General features: G+C 44.1%; 1 protein-coding gene across 1 annotated transcript in view; it reads right to left on the bottom strand.

The window, feature by feature from the left end:
• Window positions 1-26016, bottom strand: part of CNBD2 (cyclic nucleotide binding domain containing 2) — a 389673-nt gene that overhangs the window by 214322 nt on the left and 149335 nt on the right. The window lies entirely within an intron of this gene.

Raw genomic sequence — 26016 nt, 5'->3', positions numbered from 1 at the left:
AAATAATGCTCAGAGCCTACAGTACCTGTCACCCATTAATAATGCTCAGAGCCTACAGTACCTGTCACCCATTACTAATGCTCAGAGTCTACAGTACCTGTCACCCATTACTAATGCTCAGAGCCTACAGTACCTGTCACCCATTAATATTGCTCAGAGCCTACCTGTCACTTATTAATAATGATCAGAGCCTACAGTACCTGTCACCCATTAATAATGCTCAGAGCCTACAGTACCTGTCACCTATTAATAATGATCAGAGCCTACAGTACCTGTTACCCATAAATAATGCTCAGAGTCTACCTGTCACCCATTAATAATGCTCAGAGCCTACAGTACCTGTCACCCATTAATAATGCTCAGAGCCTACCTGTCACACATTACTAATGCTCAGAGCCTACCTGTCACCCATTAATAATGCTCAGAGCCTACCTGTCACTTATTACTAATGCTCAGAGCCTACAGTACCCTACCCTCCAACATGACCCCTCCCATCAGGTACAAAATGCTCTGCTCCTGGATTTCCCACCTAATTTAGGATTGCAGTCACCTGTGTTGAACTAGGTAACAGATGAGACAGGTGTCTGCAATCAAAACTTAAGAGGGAAGTCCAGGAGCAGAGCATTTTGTACCTAATGGAATGGGTCATGTTGGAGGGTCTGCAGTACCTGTCACCCCTTACTAATGCTCAGAGCCTACAGTACCTGTCCCCCATTACTAATGCTCAGAGCCTACAGTACTTGTCACCCATTACTAATGCTCAGAGCCAACCTGTCACCCATTACTAATGCTCAGAGCCTACAGTACCTGTCACCCATTAATAATGCTCAGAGCCTACATTACCTGTCACCCATTAATAATGGTCAGAGCCTACCTGTCACCCATTAATAATGCCCAGAGCCTACATGGCACCCATTAATAATGCTCAGAGCCTACAGTACCTGTCACCCATTACTAATGCTCAGAGCCTACAGTACCTGTCACCTATTAATAATGATCAGAGCCTACAGTACCTGTCACCCATTAATAATTCTCAGAGCCTACAGTACCTGTCACCCATTAATAATTCTCAGAGCCTACAGTACCTGTCACCCATTAATAATACTCAAAGCTACAGTACCTGTCACCCATTAATAATGCTCAGAGCCTACAGTACCTGTCACCTATTAATAATGCTCAGAGCCTACAGTACCTGTCACCCATTAATAATGCTCATAGCCTACAGTACCTGTCACCCATTAATAATGCTCAGAGCCTACAGTACCTGACACCCTTTAATAATGCTCAGAGCCTACAGTACCTGTCACCCATTAATAATGCTCAGAGCCTACAGTACCTGTCACCCATTAATAATGCTCAGAGCCTACAGTACCTGTCACCCATTAATAATGCTCAGAGCCTACAGTACCTGTCACCCATTAATAATGCTCAGAGCCTACAGTACCTGTCACCTATTACTAATGCTCAGAGCCTACAGTACCTGTCACCTATTAATAATGCTCAGAGCCTACAGTACCTGTCACCCATTAATAATGTTCAGAGCCTACTCGTCACCCATTAATAATGCTCAGAGCCTACAGTACCTGTCACCCATTAATAATGCTCAGAGCCTACCTGTCACCCATTAATAATGCTCAGAGCGTACAGTACCTGTCACCCATTAATAATGGTCAGAGCCTACCTGTAACCCATTATTAATGCTCAGAGCCTACCTGTCACCCATTAATAATGCTCAGAGCCTACAGTACCTGTCACCCATTAATAATGCTCAGAGCCTACCTGTCACCCATTAATAATGCTCAGAGCCTACCTGTCACCTATTAATAATGCTCAGAGGCTACAGTACCTGTCACCTATTCCTAATTCTCAGAGCCTACACGTCACCCATTAATAATGCTCAGAGCCTACAGTATCTGTCACCCATTACTAATGCTCAGAGCCTACACTACCTGTCACCTATTACTAATGCTCAGAGCCTACCTGTCACCCATTAATAATGCTCAGAGCCTACCTGTCACCTATTAATAATGCTCAGAGGCTACAGTACCTGTCACCTATTAATAATGCTCAGAGCCTACAGTACCTGTCACCCATTAATAATGCTCAGAGCCTACAGTACCTGTCACCCATTAATAATGGTCAGAGGCTACAGTACCTGTCACCCATTAATAATGGTCAGAGCGTACAGTACCTGTCACCCATTAATAATGCTCAGAGCCTACAGTACCTGTCACCCATTAATAATGCTCAGAGCCTACAGTACCTGTCACCCATTACTAATGCTCAGAGCCTACACTACCTGTCACCTATTACTAATACTCAGAGCCTACCTGTCACCTATTAATAATGCTCAGAACCTACCTGTCACCCATTAATAATGCTCAGAGCCTACAGTACCTGTCACCTATTAATAATGCTCAGAGCCTACAGTACCTGTCACCCATTACTAATGCTCAGAGCCTACAGTACCTGTCACCCATTAATAATGCTCAGAGCCTACAGTACCTGACACCCTTTAATAATGCTCAGAGCCTACAGTACCTGTCACCCATTAATAATGCTCAGAGCCTACAGTACCTGTCACCCATTAATAATGCTCAGAGCCTACAGTACCTGTCACCCATTAATAATGCTCAGAGCCTACAGTACCTGTCACCTATTACCAATGCTCAGAGCCTACAGTACCTGTCACCTATTACTAATGCTCAGAGCCTACAGTACCTGTCACCTATTAATAATGCTCAGAGCCTACAGTACCTGTCACCCATTAATAATGTTCAGAGCCTACTCGTCACCCATTAATAATGCTCAGAGCCTACAGTACCTGTCACCCAATAATAATGCTCAGAGCGTACAGTACCTGTCACCCATTAATAATGGTCAGAGCCTACCTGTAACCCATTATTAATGCTCAGAGCCTACCTGTCACCCATTAATAATGCTCAGAGCCTACAGTACCTGTCACCCATTAATAATGCTCAGAGCCTACCTGTCACCTATTAATAATGCTCAGAGGCTACAGTACCTGTCACCTATTACTAATTCTCAGACCCTACACGTCACCCATTAATAATGCTCAGAGCCTACAGTATCTGTCACCCATTACTAATGCTCAGAGCCTACACTACCTGTCACCTATTACAAATGCTCAGAGCCTACAGTACCTGTCACCCATTAATAATGCTCAGAGCCTACCTGTCACCTATTAATAATGCTCAGAGGCTACAGTACCTGTCACCTATTAATAATGCTCAGAGCCTACAGTACCTGTCACCCATTAATAATGCTCAGAGCCTACAGTACCTGTCACCCATTAATAATGCTCAGAGGCTACAGTACCTGTCACCCATTAATAATGCTCAGAGCGTACAGTACCTGTCACCCATTAATAATGCTCAGAGCCTACAGTACCTGTCACCCATTAATAATGCTCAGAGCCTACAGTACCTGTCACCCATTATTAATGCTCAGAGCCTACCTGTCACCCATTAATAATGCTCAGAGCCTACCTGTCACCTATTAATAATGCTCAGAGGCTACAGTACCTGTCACCTATTACTAATTCTCAGAGCCTACCCGTCACCCATTAATAATGCTCAGAGCCTACAGTACCTGTCACCCATTACTAATGCTCAGAGCCTACACTACCTGTCACCTATTACTAATGCTCAGAGCCTACCTGTCACCTATTAATAATGCTCAGAACCTACCTGTCACCCATTAATAATGCTCAGAGCCTACAGTACCTGTCACCTATTAATAATGCTCAGAGCCTACAGTACCTGTCACCCATTACTAATGCTCAGAGCCTACAGTACCTGTCACCCATTAATAATGCTCAGAGCCTACAGTACCTGTCACCCATTAATAATGCTCAGAGCCTACAGTACCTGTCCCCTGTTAATAATGCTCAGAGCCTACAGTACCTGTCACCCATTAATAATGCTCAGAGCCTACCTGTCACCCATTAATAATGCTCAGAGCCTACAGTACCTGTCACCCATTAATAATGCTCAGAGCCTACAGTACCTGTCACCCATTACTAATGCTCAGAGCCTACAGTACCTGTCACCCATTACTAATGCTCAGAGCCTACAGTACCTGTCACCCATTACTAATGCTCAGAGCCTACAGTACCTGTCACCCATTACTAATGTTCAGAGCCTACAGTACCTGTCACCCATTACTAATGCTCAGAGCCTACAGTACCTGTCACCCATTACTAATGCTCAGAGCCTACAGTACCTGTCACCCATTAATAATGCTCAGAGCCTACAGTACGTGTCACCCATTACTAATGCTCAGAGCCTACAGTACCTGTCACCCATTAATAATGCTCAGAGCCTACAGTACCTGTCACCCATTAATAATACTCAGAGCCTACAGTACCTGTCACCTATTAATAATGCTCAGAGCCTACAGTACCTGTCACCCATTAATAATGTTCAGAGCCTACAGTACCTGTCACCCATTAATAATACTCAGAGCCTACAGTACCTGTCACCTATTAATAATGCTCAGAGCCTACAGTACCTGTCACCCATTAATAATGCTCAGAGCCTACAGTACCTGTCACCCAATAATAATGCTCAGATCCTACAGTACCTGTCACCCATTAATAATTCTCAGAGCCTACAGTACCTGTCACCCATTAATAATGCTCAGAGCCAACAGTACCTGTCACCCATTACTAATGCTCAGAGCCTACAGTACCTTTCACCCATTAATAATGCTCAGAGCCTACAGTACCTGTCACCTATTAATAATGCTCAGAGCCTACAGTACCTGTCACCCATTATGCTCAGAGCCTACAGTACCTGTCACCCATTAATAATGCTCAGAGCCTTCCTGTCACCCATTACTAATGCTCAGAGCCTACAGTACCTGTCACCCGTTAATAATGCTCATAGCCTACAGTACCTGTCACGCATTACTAATGCTCAGAGCCTACAGTACCTGTCACCCATTACTAATGCTCCGAGCCTACAGTACCTGTCGCCCAATAATAATGCTCAGAGCCTACCTGTCACCCATTACTAATGCTCAGAGCCTACCTGTCACCGATTAATAATGCTCAGAGCCTACAGTACCTGTTACCCATTAATAATGCTCAGAGACTACAGTACCTGTCACCTATTAATAATGCTCAGAGCCTACAGTACCTGTCACCTATTAATAATGCTCAGAGCCTACAGTACCTGTCACCCATTAATAATGCTAAGAGCCTACCTGTCACCCATTAATAATGCTCAGAGCCTACAGTACCTGTCACCCATTAATAATGCTTAGAGCCTACCTGTCACCCATTGATAACGGTCAGAGCCTACCTGTCACCCATTAATAATGATCAGAGCCTACAGTACCTGTCACCAATTACTAATGATCAGAGTCTACAGTACCTGTCACACATTACTAATGCTCAGAGCCTACAGTACCTGTCACCCATTAATAATGCTCAGAGCCTACAGTACCTGTCACCCATTACTAATGCTCAGAGCCTACAGTACCTGTCACCCATTACTAATGCTCAGAGCCTACAGTACCTGTCACCCATTACTAATGCTCAGAGCCTACAGTACCTCTCACCCATTACTAATGCTCAGAGCCTACAGTACCTGTCAACCATTACTAATGCTCAGAGCCTACAGTACCTGTCACCCATTAATAATGCTCAGAGCCTACAGTACTTGTCACCCATTACTAATGCTCAGAGCATACAGTACCTGTCACCAATTAATAATGCTCAGAGCCTACAGTACCTGTCACCCACTAATAATGTTCAGAGCCTACTTGTCATCCATTAATAATGCTCAGAGACTACAGTACCTGTCACCCATTAATAATGCTCAGAGCCTACAGTACCAGTCACACAATAATAATGCTCAGATCCTACAGTACCTGTCACCCATTAATAATTCTCAGAGCCTACAGTACCTGTCACCCATTAATAATGCTCAGAGCCAACAGTACCTATCACCCATTAATAATGCTCAGAGCCTACAGTACCTGTCACCCATTACTAATGCTCAGAGCCTACAGTACCTGTCGCCCAATAATAATGCTCAGAGCCTACCTGTCACCGATTAATAATGCTCAGAGCCTACAGTACCTGTCACCCATTAATAATGCTCAGAGCCTACAGTACCTGTCACCTATTAATAATGCTCAGAGCCTACAGTACCTGTCACCTATTAATAATGCTCAGAGCCTACAGTACCTGTCACCCATTAATAATGCTAAGAGCCTACCTGTCACCCATTAATAATGCTCAGAGCCTACAGTACCTGTCACCCATTACTAATGCTCAGAGCCTACAGTACCTGTCACCCATTACTAATGCTCAGAGCCTACAGTACCTGTCACCCATTAATAATGCTCAGAGCCTACAGTACCTGTCACCCATTACTAATGCTCAGAGCCTACGCTACCTGTAACCCATTAATAATGCTCAGAGCCTACAGTACCTGTCACCTATTACTAATGCTCAGAGCCTACCTGTCACCCATTAATAATGCTCAGAGCCTACAGTACCTGTCACCTATTAATAATGCTCAGAGCCTACAGTACCTGTCAACCATTACTAATGCTCAGAGCCTACAGTACCTGTCATCCATTACTAATGCTCAGAGCCTACAGTACCTGTCACCCATTAATAATGCTCAGATCATACTGTACCTGTCACCTATTAATAATGCTCAGAGCCTACAGTACCTGTCACCCATTAATAATGCTCAGAGCCTACAGTACCTGTCACCCATTAATAATGCTCAGACCTACAGTACCTGTCACCCATTAATAAAGCTCATAGCCTACAGTACCTGTCACCCATTAATAATGCTCAGAGCCTACAGTACCTGTCACCCATTATTAATGCTCAGAGCCTACAGTACCTGTCACCCATTGTTAATGCTCAGAGCCGACCTGTCACCCATTACTAATGCTCATAGCCTACAGTACCTGTCACCTATTAATAATGCTCAGAGCCTACAGTACCTGTCAGCCATTAATAATGCTCAGAGCCTACAGTCCCTGTCACCCATTAATAATGCTCAGAGCTACAGTACCTGTCACCCATTAATAATGCTCAGAGGCTACAGTACCTGTCACCTATTAAAAATGCTCAGAGACTACAGTACCTGTCACCCAATAATAATGCTCAGATCCTACAGTACCTGTCACCCATTAATAATGCTCAGAGCCTACAGTACCAGTCACCTATTAATAATGCTCAGAGCCTACAGTACCTGTCACCCATTACTAATGCTCAGAGCCTACAGTACCTGTCAGCCATTAATAATGCTCAGAGCCTACAGTCCCTGTCACCCATTAATAATGCTCAGAGCCTACAGTACCTGTCACCCATTAATAATGCTCAGAGCCTACAGTACCTGTCTCCTATTACTAATGCTCAGAGCCTACAGTACCTGTCACCTATTAATAATGCTCAGAGCCTACAGTACCTGTCACCCAATAATAATGCTCAGATCCTACAGAACCTGTCACCCATTAATAATTCTCAGAGCCTACAGTACCTGTCACCCATTAATAATGCTCAGAGCCTACAGTACCTGTCACCCATTACTAATGCTCAGAGCCTACCTGTCACCCATTACTAATGCTCAGAGCCTACAGTACCTGTCACCCATTAATAATGCTCAGAGCCTACAGTACCTGTCACCCATTAATAATGCTCAGAGCCTACAGTAGCTGTCACCCATTAATAATGCTCAGAGCCTACAGTACCTGTCACCCATTACTAATGCTCAGAGTCTACCTGTCACCCATTAATAAGGCTCAGAGCCTACAGTACCTGTCACCCATTACTAATGCTCAGAGCCTACAGTACCTGTCACCTATTAATAATGCTCAGAGCCTACAGTACCTGTCACCCATTAATAATGTTCAGAGCCTACTCGTCACCCATTAATAATGCTCAGAGCCTACAGTACCTGTCACCCAATAATAATGCTCAGAGCGTACAGTACCTGTCACCCATTAATAATGGTCAGAGCCTACCTGTAACCCATTATTAATGCTCAGAGCCTACCTGTCACCCATTAATAATGCTCAGAGCCTACAGTACCTGTCACCCATTAATAATGCTCAGAGCCTACCTGTCACCTATTAATAATGCTCAGAGGCTACAGTACCTGTCACCTATTACTAATTCTCAGACCCTACACGTCACCCATTAATAATGCTCAGAGCCTACAGTATCTGTCACCCATTACTAATGCTCAGAGCCTACACTACCTGTCACCTATTACAAATGCTCAGAGCCTACCTGTCACCCATTAATAATGCTCAGAGCCTACCTGTCACCTATTAATAATGCTCAGAGGCTACAGTACCTGTCACCTATTAATAGTGCTCAGAGCCTACAGTACCTGTCACCCATTAATAATGCTCAGAGCCTACAGTACCTGTCACCCATTAATAATGCTCAGAGGCTACAGTACCTGTCACCCATTAATAATGCTCAGAGCGTACAGTACCTGTCACCCATTAATAATGCTCAGAGCCTACAGTACCTGTCACCCATTAATAATGCTCAGAGCCTACAGTACCTGTCACCCATTATTAATGCTCAGAGCCTACCTGTCACCCATTAATAATGCTCAGAGCCTACCTGTCACCTATTAATAATGCTCAGAGGCTACAGTACCTGTCACCTATTACTAATTCTCAGAGCCTACCCGTCACCCATTAATAATGCTCAGAGCCTACAGTACCTGTCACCCATTACTAATGCTCAGAGCCTACACTACCTGTCACCTATTACTAATGCTCAGAGCCTACCTGTCACCTATTAATAATGCTCAGAACCTACCTGTCACCCATTAATAATGCTCAGAGCCTACAGTACCTGTCACCTATTAATAATGCTCAGAGCCTACAGTACCTGTCACCCATTACTAATGCTCAGAGCCTACAGTACCTGTCACCCATTAATAATGCTCAGAGCCTACAGTACCTGTCACCCATTAATAATGCTCAGAGCCTACAGTACCTGTCCCCTGTTAATAATGCTCAGAGCCTACAGTACCTGTCACCCATTAATAATGCTCAGAGCCTACCTGTCACCCATTAATAATGCTCAGAGCCTACAGTACCTGTCACCCATTAATAATGCTCAGAGCCTACAGTACCTGTCACCCATTACTAATGCTCAGAGCCTACAGTACCTGTCACCCATTACTAATGCTCAGAGCCTACAGTACCTGTCACCCATTACTAATGCTCAGAGCCTACAGTACCTGTCACCCATTACTAATGTTCAGAGCCTACAGTACCTGTCACCCATTACTAATGCTCAGAGCCTACAGTACCTGTCACCCATTACTAATGCTCAGAGCCTACAGTACCTGTCACCCATTAATAATGCTCAGAGCCTACAGTACCTGTCACCCATTACTAATGCTCAGAGCCTACAGTACCTGTCACCCATTAATAATGCTCAGAGCCTACAGTACCTGTCACCCATTAATAATACTCAGAGCCTACAGTACCTGTCACCTATTAATAATGCTCAGAGCCTACAGTACCTGTCACCCATTAATAATGTTCAGAGCCTACAGTACCTGTCACCCATTAATAATACTCAGAGCCTACAGTACCTGTCACCTATTAATAATGCTCAGAGCCTACAGTACCTGTCACCCATTAATAATGCTCAGAGCCTACAGTACCTGTCACCCAATAATAATGCTCAGATCCTACAGTACCTGTCACCCATTAATAATTCTCAGAGCCTACAGTACCTGTCACCCATTAATAATGCTCAGAGCCAACAGTACCTGTCACCCATTACTAATGCTCAGAGCCTACAGTACCTTTCACCCATTAATAATGCTCAGAGCCTACAGTACCTGTCACCTATTAATAATGCTCAGAGCCTACAGTACCTGTCACCCATTATGCTCAGAGCCTACAGTACCTGTCACCCATTAATAATGCTCAGAGCCTTCCTGTCACCCATTACTAATGCTCAGAGCCTACAGTACCTGTCACCCGTTAATAATGCTCATAGCCTACAGTACCTGTCACGCATTACTAATGCTCAGAGCCTACAGTACCTGTCACCCATTACTAATGCTCCGAGCCTACAGTACCTGTCGCCCAATAATAATGCTCAGAGCCTACCTGTCACCCATTACTAATGCTCAGAGCCTACCTGTCACCGATTAATAATGCTCAGAGCCTACAGTACCTGTTACCCATTAATAATGCTCAGAGACTACAGTACCTGTCACCTATTAATAATGCTCAGAGCCTACAGTACCTGTCACCTATTAATAATGCTCAGAGCCTACAGTACCTGTCACCCATTAATAATGCTAAGAGCCTACCTGTCACCCATTAATAATGCTCAGAGCCTACAGTACCTGTCACCCATTAATAATGCTTAGAGCCTACCTGTCACCCATTGATAACGGTCAGAGCCTACCTGTCACCCATTAATAATGATCAGAGCCTACAGTACCTGTCACCAATTACTAATGATCAGAGTCTACAGTACCTGTCACACATTACTAATGCTCAGAGCCTACAGTACCTGTCACCCATTAATAATGCTCAGAGCCTACAGTACCTGTCACCCATTACTAATGCTCAGAGCCTACAGTACCTGTCACCCATTACTAATGCTCAGAGCCTACAGTACCTGTCACCCATTACTAATGCTCAGAGCCTACAGTACCTCTCACCCATTACTAATGCTCAGAGCCTACAGTACCTGTCAACCATTACTAATGCTCAGAGCCTACAGTACCTGTCACCCATTAATAATGCTCAGAGCCTACAGTACTTGTCACCCATTACTAATGCTCAGAGCATACAGTACCTGTCACCCATTAATAATGCTCTGAGCCTACAGTACCTGTCACCAATTAATAATGCTCAGAGCCTACAGTACCTGTCACCCACTAATAATGTTCAGAGCCTACTTGTCATCCATTAATAATGCTCAGAGACTACAGTACCTGTCACCCATTAATAATGCTCAGAGCCTACAGTACCAGTCACACAATAATAATGCTCAGATCCTACAGTACCTGTCACCCATTAATAATTCTCAGAGCCTACAGTACCTGTCACCCATTAATAATGCTCAGAGCCAACAGTACCTATCACCCATTAATAATGCTCAGAGCCTACAGTACCTGTCACCCATTACTAATGCTCAGAGCCTACAGTACCTGTCGCCCAATAATAATGCTCAGAGCCTACCTGTCACCGATTAATAATGCTCAGAGCCTACAGTACCTGTCACCCATTAATAATGCTCTGAGCCTACAGTACCTGTCACCTATTAATAATGCTCAGAGCCTACAGTACCTGTCACCTATTAATAATGCTCAGAGCCTACAGTACCTGTCACCCATTAATAATGCTAAGAGCCTACCTGTCACCCATTAATAATGCTCAGAGCCTACAGTACCTGTCACCCATTACTAATGCTCAGAGCCTACAGTACCTGTCACCCATTACTAATGCTCAGAGCCTACAGTACCTGTCACCCATTAATAATGCTCAGAGCCTACAGTACCTGTCACCCATTACTAATGCTCAGAGCCTACGCTACCTGTAACCCATTAATAATGCTCAGAGCCTACAGTACCTGTCACCTATTACTAATGCTCAGAGCCTACCTGTCACCCATTAATAATGCTCAGAGCCTACAGTACCTGTCACCTATTAATAATGCTCAGAGCCTACAGTACCTGTCAACCATTACTAATGCTCAGAGCCTACAGTACCTGTCATCCATTACTAATGCTCAGAGCCTACAGTACCTGTCACCCATTAATAATGCTCAGATCATACTGTACCTGTCACCTATTAATAATGCTCAGAGCCTACAGTACCTGTCACCCATTAATAATGCTCAGAGCCTACAGTACCTGTCACCCATTAATAATGCTCAGACCTACAGTACCTGTCACCCATTAATAAAGCTCATAGCCTACAGTACCTGTCACCCATTAATAATGCTCAGAGCCTACAGTACCTGTCACCCATTATTAATGCTCAGAGCCTACAGTACCTGTCACCCATTGTTAATGCTCAGAGCCGACCTGTCACCCATTACTAATGCTCATAGCCTACAGTACCTGTCACCTATTAATAATGCTCAGAGCCTACAGTACCTGTCAGCCATTAATAATGCTCAGAGCCTACAGTCCCTGTCACCCATTAATAATGCTCAGAGCTACAGTACCTGTCACCCATTAATAATGCTCAGAGGCTACAGTACCTGTCACCTATTAAAAATGCTCAGAGACTACAGTACCTGTCACCCAATAATAATGCTCAGATCCTACAGTACCTGTCACCCATTAATAATGCTCAGAGCCTACAGTACCAGTCACCTATTAATAATGCTCAGAGCCTACAGTACCTGTCACCCATTACTAATGCTCAGAGCCTACAGTACCTGTCAGCCATTAATAATGCTCAGAGCCTACAGTCCCTGTCACCCATTAATAATGCTCAGAGCCTACAGTACCTGTCACCCATTAATAATGCTCAGAGCCTACAGTACCTGTCTCCTATTACTAATGCTCAGAGCCTACAGTACCTGTCACCTATTAATAATGCTCAGAGCCTACAGTACCTGTCACCCAATAATAATGCTCAGATCCTACAGAACCTGTCACCCATTAATAATTCTCAGAGCCTACAGTACCTGTCACCCATTAATAATGCTCAGAGCCTACAGTACCTGTCACCCATTACTAATGCTCAGAGCCTACCTGTCACCCATTACTAATGCTCAGAGCCTACAGTACCTGTCACCCATTAATAATGCTCAGAGCCTACAGTACCTGTCACCCATTAATAATGCTCAGAGCCTACAGTAGCTGTCACCCATTAATAATGCTCAGAGCCTACAGTACCTGTCACCCATTACTAATGCTCAGAGTCTACCTGTCACCCATTAATAAGGCTCAGAGCCTACAGTACCTGTCACCCATTACTAATGCTCAGAGCCTACAGTACCTGTCACCCATTAATAATGCTCAGAGCCTACAGTACCTGTCACCCATTAATAATGCTCAGAGCCTACCTGTCACCCATTAATAATGCTCAGAGTCTACCTGTCACCCATTAATAATGCTCAGAGCCTACAGTTCCTGTCACCCATTACTAATGCTCAGAGCCTACCTGTCACGCATTAATAATGCTCAGAGCCTACAGTACCTGTCACCCATTAATAATGCTCAGAGCCTACAGTACCTGTCACCCATTACTAATGCTCAGAGCCTACAGTACCTGTCACCCATTAATAATGCTCAGAGTCTACCTGTCACCCATTAATAATGCTCAGAGCCTACAGTTCCTGTCACCCATTACTAATGCTCAGAGCCTACCTGTCACGCATTACTAATTCTCAGAGCCTACAGTACCTGTCACCCATTAATAATGCTCAGAGCCTACAGTACCTGTCACCCATTATTAATGCTCAGAGCCTACAGTACCTGTCACCCATTACTAATGCTCAGAGCCTACAGTACCTGTCACCTATTAATAATGCTCAGAGCCTACAGTACCTGTCACCCATTAATAATTCTCAGAGCCTACAGTACCTGTCACCCATTAATAATTCTCAGAGCCTACAGTACCTGTCACCCATTAATAATGCTCAAAGCCTACAGAACCTGTCACCCATTAATAATGCTCAGAGCCAACAGTATCTGACACCCTTTAATAATGCTCAGAGCCTACAGTACCTGTCACCCATTAATAATACTCAGAGCCTACAGTACCTGTCACCCATTAATAATGCTCAGAGCCTACAGTACCTGTCACCTATTACTAATGCTCAGAGCCTACAGTACCTGTCACCTATTAATAATGCTCAGAGCCTACAGTACCTGTCACCCATTAATAATGTTCAGAGCCTACTCGTCACCCATTAATAATGCTCAGAGCCTACAGTACCTGTCACCCATTAATAATGCTCAGAGCCTACCTGTCACCCATTAATAATGCTCAGAGCCTACAGTACCTGTCACCCATTAAAAATGCTCAGAGACAACCTGTCACCTATTAATAATGCTCAGAGCCTACTCGTCACCCATTAATAATGCTCAGAGCCTACACGTCACCCATTAATAATGCTCAGAGTCTATAGTACCTGTCACCTATTAATAATGCTCAGAACCTACAGTACTTGTCACCCATTAATAATGCTCAGAGCCTACCTGTCCCCATTAATAATGCTCAGAGCCTACCTGTCACCCATTAATAATGCTCAGAGCCTACAGTACCTGTCACCCACTAATAATGCTCAGAGCCTACAGTACCTGTCACCCATTAATAATGCTCAGAGCCTACAGTACCTGTCACCCATTAATAATTCTCAGAGCCTACCTGTCACCCATTAATAATGCTCAGAGCCTACAGTACCTGTCACCCATTAATAATGCTCAGAGGCTACCTGTCACCCATTAATAATGCTCAGAGCCTACAGTACCTGTCACCCATTAATAATGCTCAGAGCCTATAGTACCTGTCACCCATTAATAATGGTCAGAACCTACCCGTCACCCATTAATAATGCTCAGAGCCTACTCGTCACCCATTAATAATGCTCAGAGCCTACAGTACCTGTCACCTATTAATAATGCTCAGAGCCTACAGTACCTGTCACCCATTAATATTTCTCAGAGCCTACAGTACCTGCCACCCATTACTAATGCTCAGAGCCTACAGTACCTGTCACCCATTAATAATGCTCAGAGCCTACAGTACCTGTCACCCATTAATAATGCTCAGAGCCTACCTGTCACCCAATAATAATGCTCAGATCCTACAGTACCTGTCACCCATTAATAATGCTCAGAGCCTACAGTACCAGTCACCTATTAATAATGCTCAGAGCCTACAGTACCTGTCACCCATTACTAATGCTCAGAGCCTACAGTACCTGTCACCCATTAATAATGCTCAGAGCCTACAGTACCTGTCACCCATTACTAATGCTCAGAGTCTACAGTACCTGTCACCCATTAATAATGCTCAGAGCCTACAGTACCTGTCACCCATTACTAATGCTCAGAGCCTACAGTACCTGTCACCCATTACTAATGCTCAGAGCCTACAGTACCTGTCACCCATTAATAATGCTCAGAGCGTACAGTACCTGTCACCCATTAATAATGATCAGAGCCTACAGTACCTGTCACCCATTAATAATGCTCAGAGCCTACAGTACCTGTCACCCATTACTAATGCTCAGAGCCTACAGTACCTGTCACCCATTACTAATGCTCAGAGCCTACAGAACCTGTCACCTATTACTAATGCTCAGAGCCTACACGTCACCCATTAATAATGCTCAGAGCCTACAGTACCTGTCACCCATTACTAATGCTCAGAGCCTACGCTACCTGTAACCCATTAATAATGCTCAGAGCCTACAGTACCTGTCACCTATTACTAATGCTCAGAGCCTACCTGTCACCCATTAATAATGCTCAGAGCCTACAGTACCTGTCACCTATTAATAATGCTCAGAGCCTACAGTACCTGTCAACCATTACTAATGCTCAGAGCCTACAGTACCTGTCATCCATTACTAATGCTCAGAGCCTACAGTACCTGTCACCCATTAATAATGCTCAGATCGTACTGTACCTGTCACCTATTAATAATGCTCAGAGCCTACAGTACCTGTCACCCATTAATAATGCTCAGAGCCTACAGTACCTGTCACCCATTAATAATGCTCAGACCTACAGTACCTGTCACCCATTAATAATGCTCATAGCCTACAGTACCTGTCACCCATTAATAATGCTCAGAGCCTACAGTACCTGTCACCCATTATTAATGCTCAGAGCCTACAGTACCTGTCACCCATTGTTAATGCTCAGAGCCGACCTGTCACCCATTACTAATGCTCATAGCCTACAGTACCTGTCACCTATTAATAATGCTCAGAGCCTACAGTACCTGTCAGCCATTAATAATGCTCAGAGCCTACAGTCCCTGTCACCCATTAATAATGCTCAGAGGCTACAGTACCTGTCACCCATTAATAATGCTCAGAGCCTACAGTACCTGTCACCTATTACTAATGCTCAGAGCCTGTCACCCATTACTAATGCTCAGAGCCTACAGTACCTGTCACCCATTAATAATGCTCAGAGCCTACAGTACCTGTCACCCATTAATAATGCTCAGAGGCTACAGTACCTGTCACCTATTAAAAATGCTCAGAGACTACAGTACCTGTCACCCAATAATAATGCTCAGATCCTACAGTACCTGTCACCCATTAATAATGCTCAGAGCCTACAGTACCAGTCACCTATTAATAATGCTCAGAGCGTACAGTACCTGTCACCCATTACTAATGCTCAGAGCCTACAGTACCTGTCAGCCATTAATAATGCTCAGAGCCTACAGTCCCTGTCACCCATTAATAATGCTCAGAGCCTACAGTACCTGTCACCCATTAATAATGCTCAGAGCCTACAGTACCTGTCTCCTATTACTAATGCTCAGAGCCTACAGTACCTGTCACCTATTAATAATGCTCAGAGCCTACAGTACCTGTCACCCAATAATAATGCTCAGATCCTACAGAACCTGTCACCCATTAATAATTCTCAGAGCCTACAGTACCTGTCACCCATTAATAATGCTCAGAGCCTACAGTACCTGTCACCCATTACTAATGCTCAGAGCCTACCTGTCACCCATTACTAATGCTCAGAGCCTACAGTACCTGTCACCCATTAATAATGCTCAGAGCCTACAGTACCTGTCACCCATTAATAATGCTCAGAGCCTACAGTAGCTGTCACCCATTAATAATGCTCAGAGCCTACAGTACCTGTCACCCATTACTAATGCTCAGAGTCTACCTGTCACCCATTAATAAGGCTCAGAGCCTACAGTACCTGTCACCCATTACTAATGCTCAGAGCCTACAGTACCTGTCACCCATTAACAATGCTCAGAGCCTACAGTACCTGTCACCCATTAATAATGCTCAGAGCCTACCTGTCACCCATTAATAATGCTCAGAGTCTACCTGTCACCCATTAATAATGCTCAGAGCCTACAGTTCCTGTCACCCATTACTAATGCTCAGAGCCTACCTGTCACGCATTAATAATGCTCAGAGCCTACAGTACCTGTCACCCATTAATAATGCTCAGAGCCTACCTGTCACCCATTACTAATGCTCAGAGCCCTACAGTACCTGTCACCCATTAATAATGCTCAGAGTCTACCTGTCACCCATTAATAATGCTCAGAGCCTACAGTTCCTGTCACCCATTACTAATGCTCAGAGCCTACCTGTCACGCATTACTAATTCTCAGAGCCTACAGTACCTGTCACCCATTAATAATGCTCAGAGCCTACAGTACTTGTCACCCATTACTAATGCTCAGAGCCTACAGTACCTGTCACCCATTACTAATGCTCAGAGCCTACAGTACCTGTCACCTATTAATAATGCTCAGAGCCTACAGTACCTGTCACCCATTAATAATTCTCAGAGCCTACAGTACCTGTCACCCATTAATAATTCTCAGAGCCTACAGTACCTGTCACCCATTAATAATGCTCAAAGCCTACAGAACCTGTCACCCATTAATAATGCTCAGAGCCAACAGTATCTGACACCCTTTAATAATGCTCAGAGCCTACAGTACCTGTCACCCATTAATAATACTCAGAGCCTACAGTACCTGTCACCCATTAATAATGCTCAGAGCCTACAGTACCTGTCACCTATTACTAATGCTCAGAGCCTACAGTACCTGTCACCTATTAATAATGCTCAGAGCCTACAGTACCTGTCACCCATTAATAATGTTCAGAGCCTACTCGTCACCCATTAATAATGCTCAGAGCCTACAGTACCTATCACCCATTAATAATGCTCAGAGCCTACCTGTCACCCATTAATAATGCTCAGAGCCTACAGTACCTGTCACCCATTAAAAATCCTCAGAGACAACCTGTCACCTATTAATAATGCTCAGAGCCTACTCGTCACCCATTAATAATGCTCAGAGCCTACACGTCACCCATTAATAATGCTCAGAGTCTATAGTACCTGTCACCTATTAATAATGCTCAGAACCTACAGTACTTGTCACCCATTAATAATGCTCAGAGCCTACCTGTCCCCATTAATAATGCTCAGAGCCTACCTGTCACCCATTAATAATGCTCAGAGCCTACAGTACCTGTCACCCACTAATAATGCTCAGAGCCTACAGTACCTGTCACCCATTAATAATGCTCAGAGCCTACAGTACCTGTCACCCACTAATAATTCTCAGAGCCTACCTGTCACCCATTAATAATGCTCAGAGCCTACAGTACCTGTCACCCATTAATAATGCTCAGAGGCTACCTGTCACCCATTAATAATGGTCAGAGCCTACAGTACCTGTCACCCATTAATAATGCTCAGAGCCTATAGTACCTGTCACCCATTAATAATGGTCAGAACCTACCCGTCACCCATTAATAATGCTCAGAGCCTACTCGTCACCCATTAATAATGCTCAGAGCCTTCAGTACCTGTCACCTATTACTAATGCTCAGAGCCTACCTGTCACCCATTACTAATGCTCAGAGCCTACAGAACTTGTCACCCATTACTAATGCTCAGAGCCAACCTGTCACCCATTACTAATGCTCAGAGCCTACAGTACCTGTCACCCATTAATAATGCTCAGAGCCTACAGTACCTGTCACCTATTAATAATGCTCAGAGCCTACAGTACCTGTCACCCATTAATATTTCTCAGAGCCTACAGTACCTGCCACCCATTACTAATGCTCAGAGCCTACAGTACCTGTCACCCATTAATAATGCTCAGAGCCTACAGTACCTGTCACCCATTAATAATGCTCAGAGCCTACCTGTCACCCATTAATAATGCTCAGAGCCTACAGTACCTGTCACCCATTAATAATACTCAGAGCCTACAGTATCTGTCACCCATTAATAATGCTCAGAGCCTACAGTACCTGTCACCCATTAATAATGCTCAGAGCCTACAGTACCTGTCACCCATTACTAATTCTCAGAGCCTACAGTACCTGTCACCCATTAATAATGCATAGAGCCTACAGTACCTGTCACCTATTAATAATGCTCAGAGCCTACAGTACCTGTCACCTATTAATAATGCTCAGAGCCTACAGTACCTGTCACCTATTACTAATGCTCAGAGCCTACAGTACCTGTCACCCATTACTAATGCTCAGAGCCTACAGTACCTGTCACCTATTAATAATGCTCAGAGCCCACAGTACCTGTCACCTATTAATAATGCTCAGAGCCTACAGTACCTGTCACCTATTAATAATGTTCAGAGACTACTTGTCACCAATTAATAATGCTCAGAGCCTACAGTACCTGTCACCCATTAATAATGCTCAGAGCCTACAGTACCTGTCACCTATTACTAATGCTCAGAGCCTACAATACCTGTCACCTATTAATAAAGCTCAGAGCCTACAGTACCTGTCACCTATTACTAATGCTCAGAGCCTACAGTACCTGTCACCTATTAATAATGCTCAGAGCCTACAGTACCTGTCACCCATTAATAATGTTCAGAGCCTACTCGTCACCCATTAATAATGCTCAGAGCCTACAGTACCTGTCACCCATTAATAATGCTCAGAGCCTACCTTTCACCCATTAATAATGCTCAGAGCCTACAGTACCTGTCACCCATTAATAATGCTCAGAGCCTACCTGTCACCCATTAATAATGCTCAGAGCCTACCTGTCACCCATTAATAATGCTCAGAGCCTACCTGTCACCCATTAATAATGCTCAGAGCCTACAGTACCTGTCACCCACTAATAATGCTCAGAGCCTACAGTACCTGTCACCCATTAATAATTCTCAGAGCCTACAGTACCTGTCACCCATTAATAATGCTCAGAGCCTACAGTACCTGTCACCCATTAATAATGCTCAGAGCCTACAGTACCTGTCACCCATTAATAATGCTCAGAGCCTACAGTACCTGTCACCCATTAATAATGCTCAGAGCCTACAGTACCTGTCACCCATTAATAATGCTCAGAGCCTACAGTATCTGTCACCCATTAATAATGCTCAGAGCCTACAGTACCTGTCACCTATTACTAATGCTCAGAGCCTACAGTACCTGTCACCTATTAATAATGCTCAGAGCCTACAGTACCTGTCACCTATTAATAATGCTCAGAGCCTACAGTACCTGTCACCTATTAATAATGTTCAGAGCCTACTCGTCACCCATTAATAATGCTCAGAGCCTACCTGTCACCCATTAATAATGCTCAGAGCCTACAGTACCTGTCACCCATTAATAATGCTCAGAGGCTACCTGTCACCCATTAATAATGCTCAGAGCCTACAGTACCTGTCACCCATTAATAATGCTCAGATTCTACAGTACCTGTCACCCATTACTAATGCTCAGAGCCTACAGTACCTGTCACCCATTACTAATGCTCAGAGCCTACAGTACCTGTCACCTATTAATAATGCTCAGAGCCTACAGTACCAGTCACCTATTAATAATGCTCAGAGCCTACAGTACCTGTCACCCATTACTAATGCTCAGAGCCTACAGTACCTGTCACCCATTAATAATGCTCAGAGCCTACAGTACCTGTCACCCATTACTAATGCTCAGAGTCTACAGTACCTGTCACCCATTAATAATGCTCAGAGCCTACAGTACCTGTCACCCATTACTAATGCTCAGAGCCTACAGTACCTGTCACCCATTACTAATGCTCAGAGCCTACAGTACCTGTCACCCATTAATAATGCTCAGAGCGTACAGTACCTGTCACCCATTAATAATGATCAGAGCCTACAGTACCTGTCACCCATTAATAATGCTCAGAGCCTACAGTACCTGTCACCCATTACTAATGCTCAGAGCCTACAGTACCTGTCACCCATTACTAATGCTCAGAGCCTACAGAACCTGTCACCTATTACTAATGCTCAGAGCCTACACGTCACCCATTAATAATGCTCAGAGCCTACAGTACCTGTCACCCATTACTAATGCTCAGAGCCTACGCTACCTGTAACCCATTAATAATGCTCAGAGCCTACAGTACCTGTCACCTATTACTAATGCTCAGAGCCTACCTGTCACCCATTAATAATGCTCAGAGCCTACAGTACCTGTCACCTATTAATAATGCTCAGAGCCTACAGTACCTGTCAACCATTACTAATGCTCAGAGCCTACAGTACCTGTCATCCATTACTAATGCTCAGAGCCTACAGTACCTGTCACCCATTAATAATGCTCAGATCGTACTGTACCTGTCACCTATTAATAATGCTCAGAGCCTACAGTACCTGTCACCCATTAATAATGCTCAGAGCCTACAGTACCTGTCACCCATTAATAATGCTCAGACCTACAGTACCTGTCACCCATTAATAAAGCTCATAGCCTACAGTACCTGTCACCCATTAATAATGCTCAGAGCCTACAGTACCTGTCACCCATTATTAATGCTCAGAGCCTACAGTACCTGTCACCCATTGTTAATGCTCAGAGCCGACCTGTCACCCATTACTAATGCTCATAGCCTACAGTACCTGTCACCTATTAATAATGCTCAGAGCCTACAGTACCTGTCAGCCATTAATAATGCTCAGAGCCTACAGTCCCTGTCACCCATTAATAATGCTCAGAGGCTACAGTACCTGTCACCCATTAATAATGCTCAGAGCCTACAGTACCTGTCACCTATTACTAATGCTCAGAGCCTGTCACCCATTACTAATGCTCAGAGCCTACAGTACCTGTCACCCATTAATAATGCTCAGAGCCTACAGTACCTGTCACCCATTAATAATGCTCAGAGGCTACAGTACCTGTCACCTATTAAAAATGCTCAGAGACTACAGTACCTGTCACCCAATAATAATGCTCAGATCCTACAGTACCTGTCACCCATTAATAATGCTCAGAGCCTACAGTACCAGTCACCTATTAATAATGCTCAGAGCGTACAGTACCTGTCACCCATTACTAATGCTCAGAGCCTACAGTAGCTGTCAGCCATTAATAATGCTCAGAGCCTACAGTCCCTGTCACCCATTAATAATGCTCAGAGCCTACAGTACCTGTCACCCATTAATAATGCTCAGAGCCTACAGTACCTGTCTCCTATTACTAATGCTCAGAGCCTACAGTACCTGTCACCTATTAATAATGCTCAGAGCCTACAGTACCTGTCACCCAATAATAATGCTCAGATCCTACAGAACCTGTCACCCATTAATAATTCTCAGAGCCTACAGTACCTGTCACCCATTAATAATGCTCAGAGCCTACAGTACCTGTCACCCATTACTAATGCTCAGAGCCTACCTGTCACCCATTACTAATGCTCAGAGCCTACAGTACCTGTCACCCATTAATAATGCTCAGAGCCTACAGTACCTGTCACCCATTAATAATGCTCAGAGCCTACAGTAGCTGTCACCCATTAATAATGCTCAGAGCCTACAGTACCTGTCACCCATTACTAATGCTCAGAGTCTACCTGTCACCCATTAATAAGGCTCAGAGCCTACAGTACCTGTCACCCATTACTAATGCTCAGAGCCTACAGTACCTGTCACCCATTAACAATGCTCAGAGCCTACAGTACCTGTCACCCATTAATAATGCTCAGAGCCTACCTGTCACCCATTAATAATGCTCAGAGTCTACCTGTCACCCATTAATAATGCTCAGAGCCTACAGTTCCTGTCACCCATTACTAATGCTCAGAGCCTACCTGTCACGCATTAATAATGCTCAGAGCCTACAGTACCTGTCACCCATTAATAATGCTCAGAGCCTACCTGTCACCCATTACTAATGCTCAGAGCCCTACAGTACCTGTCACCCATTAATAATGCTCAGAGTCTACCTGTCACCCATTAATAATGCTCAGAGCCTACAGTTCCTGTCACCCATTACTAATGCTCAGAGCCTACCTGTCACGCATTACTAATTCTCAGAGCCTACAGTACCTGTCACCCATTAATAATGCTCAGAGCCTACAGTACTTGTCACCCATTACTAATGCTCAGAGCCTACAGTACCTGTCACCCATTACTAATGCTCAGAGCCTACAGTACCTGTCACCTATTAATAATGCTCAGAGCCTACAGTACCTGTCACCCATTAATAATTCTCAGAGCCTACAGTACCTGTCACCCATTAATAATGCTCAGAGCCAACAGTATCTGACACCCTTTAATAATGCTCAGAGCCTACAGTACCTGTCACCCATTAATAATACTCAGAGCCTACAGTACCTGTCACCCATTAATAATGCTCAGAGCCTACAGTACCTGTCACCTATTACTAATGCTCAGAGCCTACAGTACCTGTCACCTATTAATAATGCTCAGAGCCTACAGTACCTGTCACCCATTAATAATGTTCAGAGCCTACTCGTCACCCATTAATAATGCTCAGAGCCTACAGTACCTGTCACCCATTAATAATGCTCAGAGCCTACCTGTCACCCATTAATAATGCTCAGAGCCTACAGTACCTGTCACCCATTAAAAATGCTCAGAGACAACCTGTCACCTATTAATAATGCTCAGAGCCTACTCGTCACCCATTAATAATGCTCAGAGCCTACACGTCACCCATTAATAATGCTCAGAGTCTATAGTACCTGTCACCTATTAATAATGCTCAGAACCTACAGTACTTGTCACCCATTAATAATGCTCAGAGCCTACCTGTCCCCATTAATAATGCTCAGAGCCTACCTGTCACCCATTAATAATGCTCAGAGCCTACAGTACCTGTCACCCACTAATAATGCTCAGAGCCTACAGTACCTGTCACCCATTAATAATGCTCAGAGCCTACAGTACCTGTCACCCACTAATAATTCTCAGAGCCTACCTGTCACCCATTAATAATGCTCAGAGCCTACAGTACCTGTCACCCATTAATAATGCTCAGAGGCTACCTGTCACCCATTAATAATGGTCAGAGCCTACAGTACCTGTCACCCATTAATAATGCTCAGAGCCTATAGTACCTGTCACCCATTAATAATGGTCAGAACCTACCCGTCACCCATTAATAATGCTCAGAGCCTACTCGTCACCCATTAATAATGCTCAGAGCCTTCAGTACCTGTCACCTATTACTAATGCTCAGAGCCTACCTGTCACCCATTACTAATGCTCAGAGCCTACAGAACTTGTCACCCATTACTAATGCTCAGAGCCAACCTGTCACCCATTACTAATGCTCAGAGCCTACAGTACCTGTCACCCATTAATAATGCTCAGAGCCTACAGTACCTGTCACCTATTAATAATGCTCAGAGCCTACAGTACCTGTCACCCATTAATATTTCTCAGAGCCTACAGTACCTGCCACCCATTACTAATGCTCAGAGCCTACAGTACCTGTCACCCATTAATAATGCTCAGAGCCTACAGTACCTGTCACCCATTAATAATGCTCAGAGCCTACAGTACCTGTCACCCATTAATAATACTCAGAGCCTACAGTATCTGTCACCCATTAATAATGCTCAGAGCCTACAGTACCTGTCACCTATTAATAATGTTCAGAGACTACTTGTCACCAATTAATAATGCTCAGAGCCTACAGTACCTGTCACCCATTAATAATGCTCAGAGCCTACAGTACCTGTCACCTATTACTAATGCTCAGAGCCTACAATACCTGTCACCTATTAATAATGCTCAGAGCCTACAGTACCTGTCACCTATTACTAATGCTCAGAGCCTACAGTACCTGTCACCTATTAATAATGCTCAGAGCCTACAGTACCTGTCACCCATTAATAATGTTCAGAGCCTACTCGTCACCCATTAATAATGCTCAGAGCCTACAGTACCTGTCACCCATTAATAATGCTCAGAGCCTACCTTTCACCCATTAATAATGCTCAGAGCCTACAGTACCTGTCACCCATTAATAATGCTCAGAGCCTACCTGTCACCCATTAATAATGCTCAGAGCCTACCTGTCACCCATTAATAATGCTCAGAGCCTACCTGTCACCCATTAATAATGCTCAGAGCCTACAGTACCTGTCACCCACTAATAATGCTCAGAGCCTACAGTACCTGTCACCCATTAATAATGCTCAGAGCCTACAGTACCTGTCACCCATTAATAATTCTCAGAGCCTACAGTACCTGTCACCCATTAATAATGCTCAGAGCCTACAGTACCTGTCACCCATTAATAATGCTCAGAGCCTACAGTACCTGTCACCCATTAATAATGCTCAGAGCCTACAGTACCTGTCACCCATTAATAATGCTCAGAGCCTACAGTACCTGTCACCCATTAATAATGCTCAGAGCCTACAGTATCTGTCACCCATTAATAATGCTCAGAGCCTACAGTACCTGTCACCTATTACTAATGCTCAGAGCCTACAGTACCTGTCACCTATTAATAATGCTCAGAGCCTACAGTACCTGTCACCTATTAATAATGCTCAGAGCCTACAGTACCTGTCACCTATTAATAATGTTCAGAGCCTACTCGTCACCCATTAATAATGCTCAGAGCCTACCTGTCACCCATTAATAATGCTCAGAGCCTACAGTACCTGTCACCCATTAATAATGCTCAGAGGCTACCTGTCACCCATTAATAATGCTCAGAGCCTACAGTACCTGTCACCCATTAATAATGCTCAGATTCTACAGTACCTGTCACCCATTACTAATGCTCAGAGCCTACAGTACCTGTCACCCATTACTAATGCTCAGAGCCTACAGTACCTGTCACCTATTAATAATGCTCAGAGCCTACAGTACCTGTCACCCATTAATAATGCTCAGAGCCTACCCGTCACCCACTAATAATGCTCAGAGCCTACTCGTCACCCATTAATAATGCTCAGAACCTACAGTACCTGTCACCTATTACTAATGCTCAGAGCCTACCTGTCACCCATTACTAATGCTCAGAGCCTACAGTACTTGTCA

This window comes from Taudactylus pleione, unplaced genomic scaffold (genome assembly GCF_031769625.1).
Source record: "Taudactylus pleione unplaced genomic scaffold, aTauple2 ptg001928l, whole genome shotgun sequence".
Classification (NCBI taxonomy): domain Eukaryota; kingdom Metazoa; phylum Chordata; class Amphibia; order Anura; family Myobatrachidae; genus Taudactylus; species Taudactylus pleione.
Note: the sequence above shows the minus strand (reverse complement) of the source record. Positions and strands in the feature narration are given on the sequence as shown.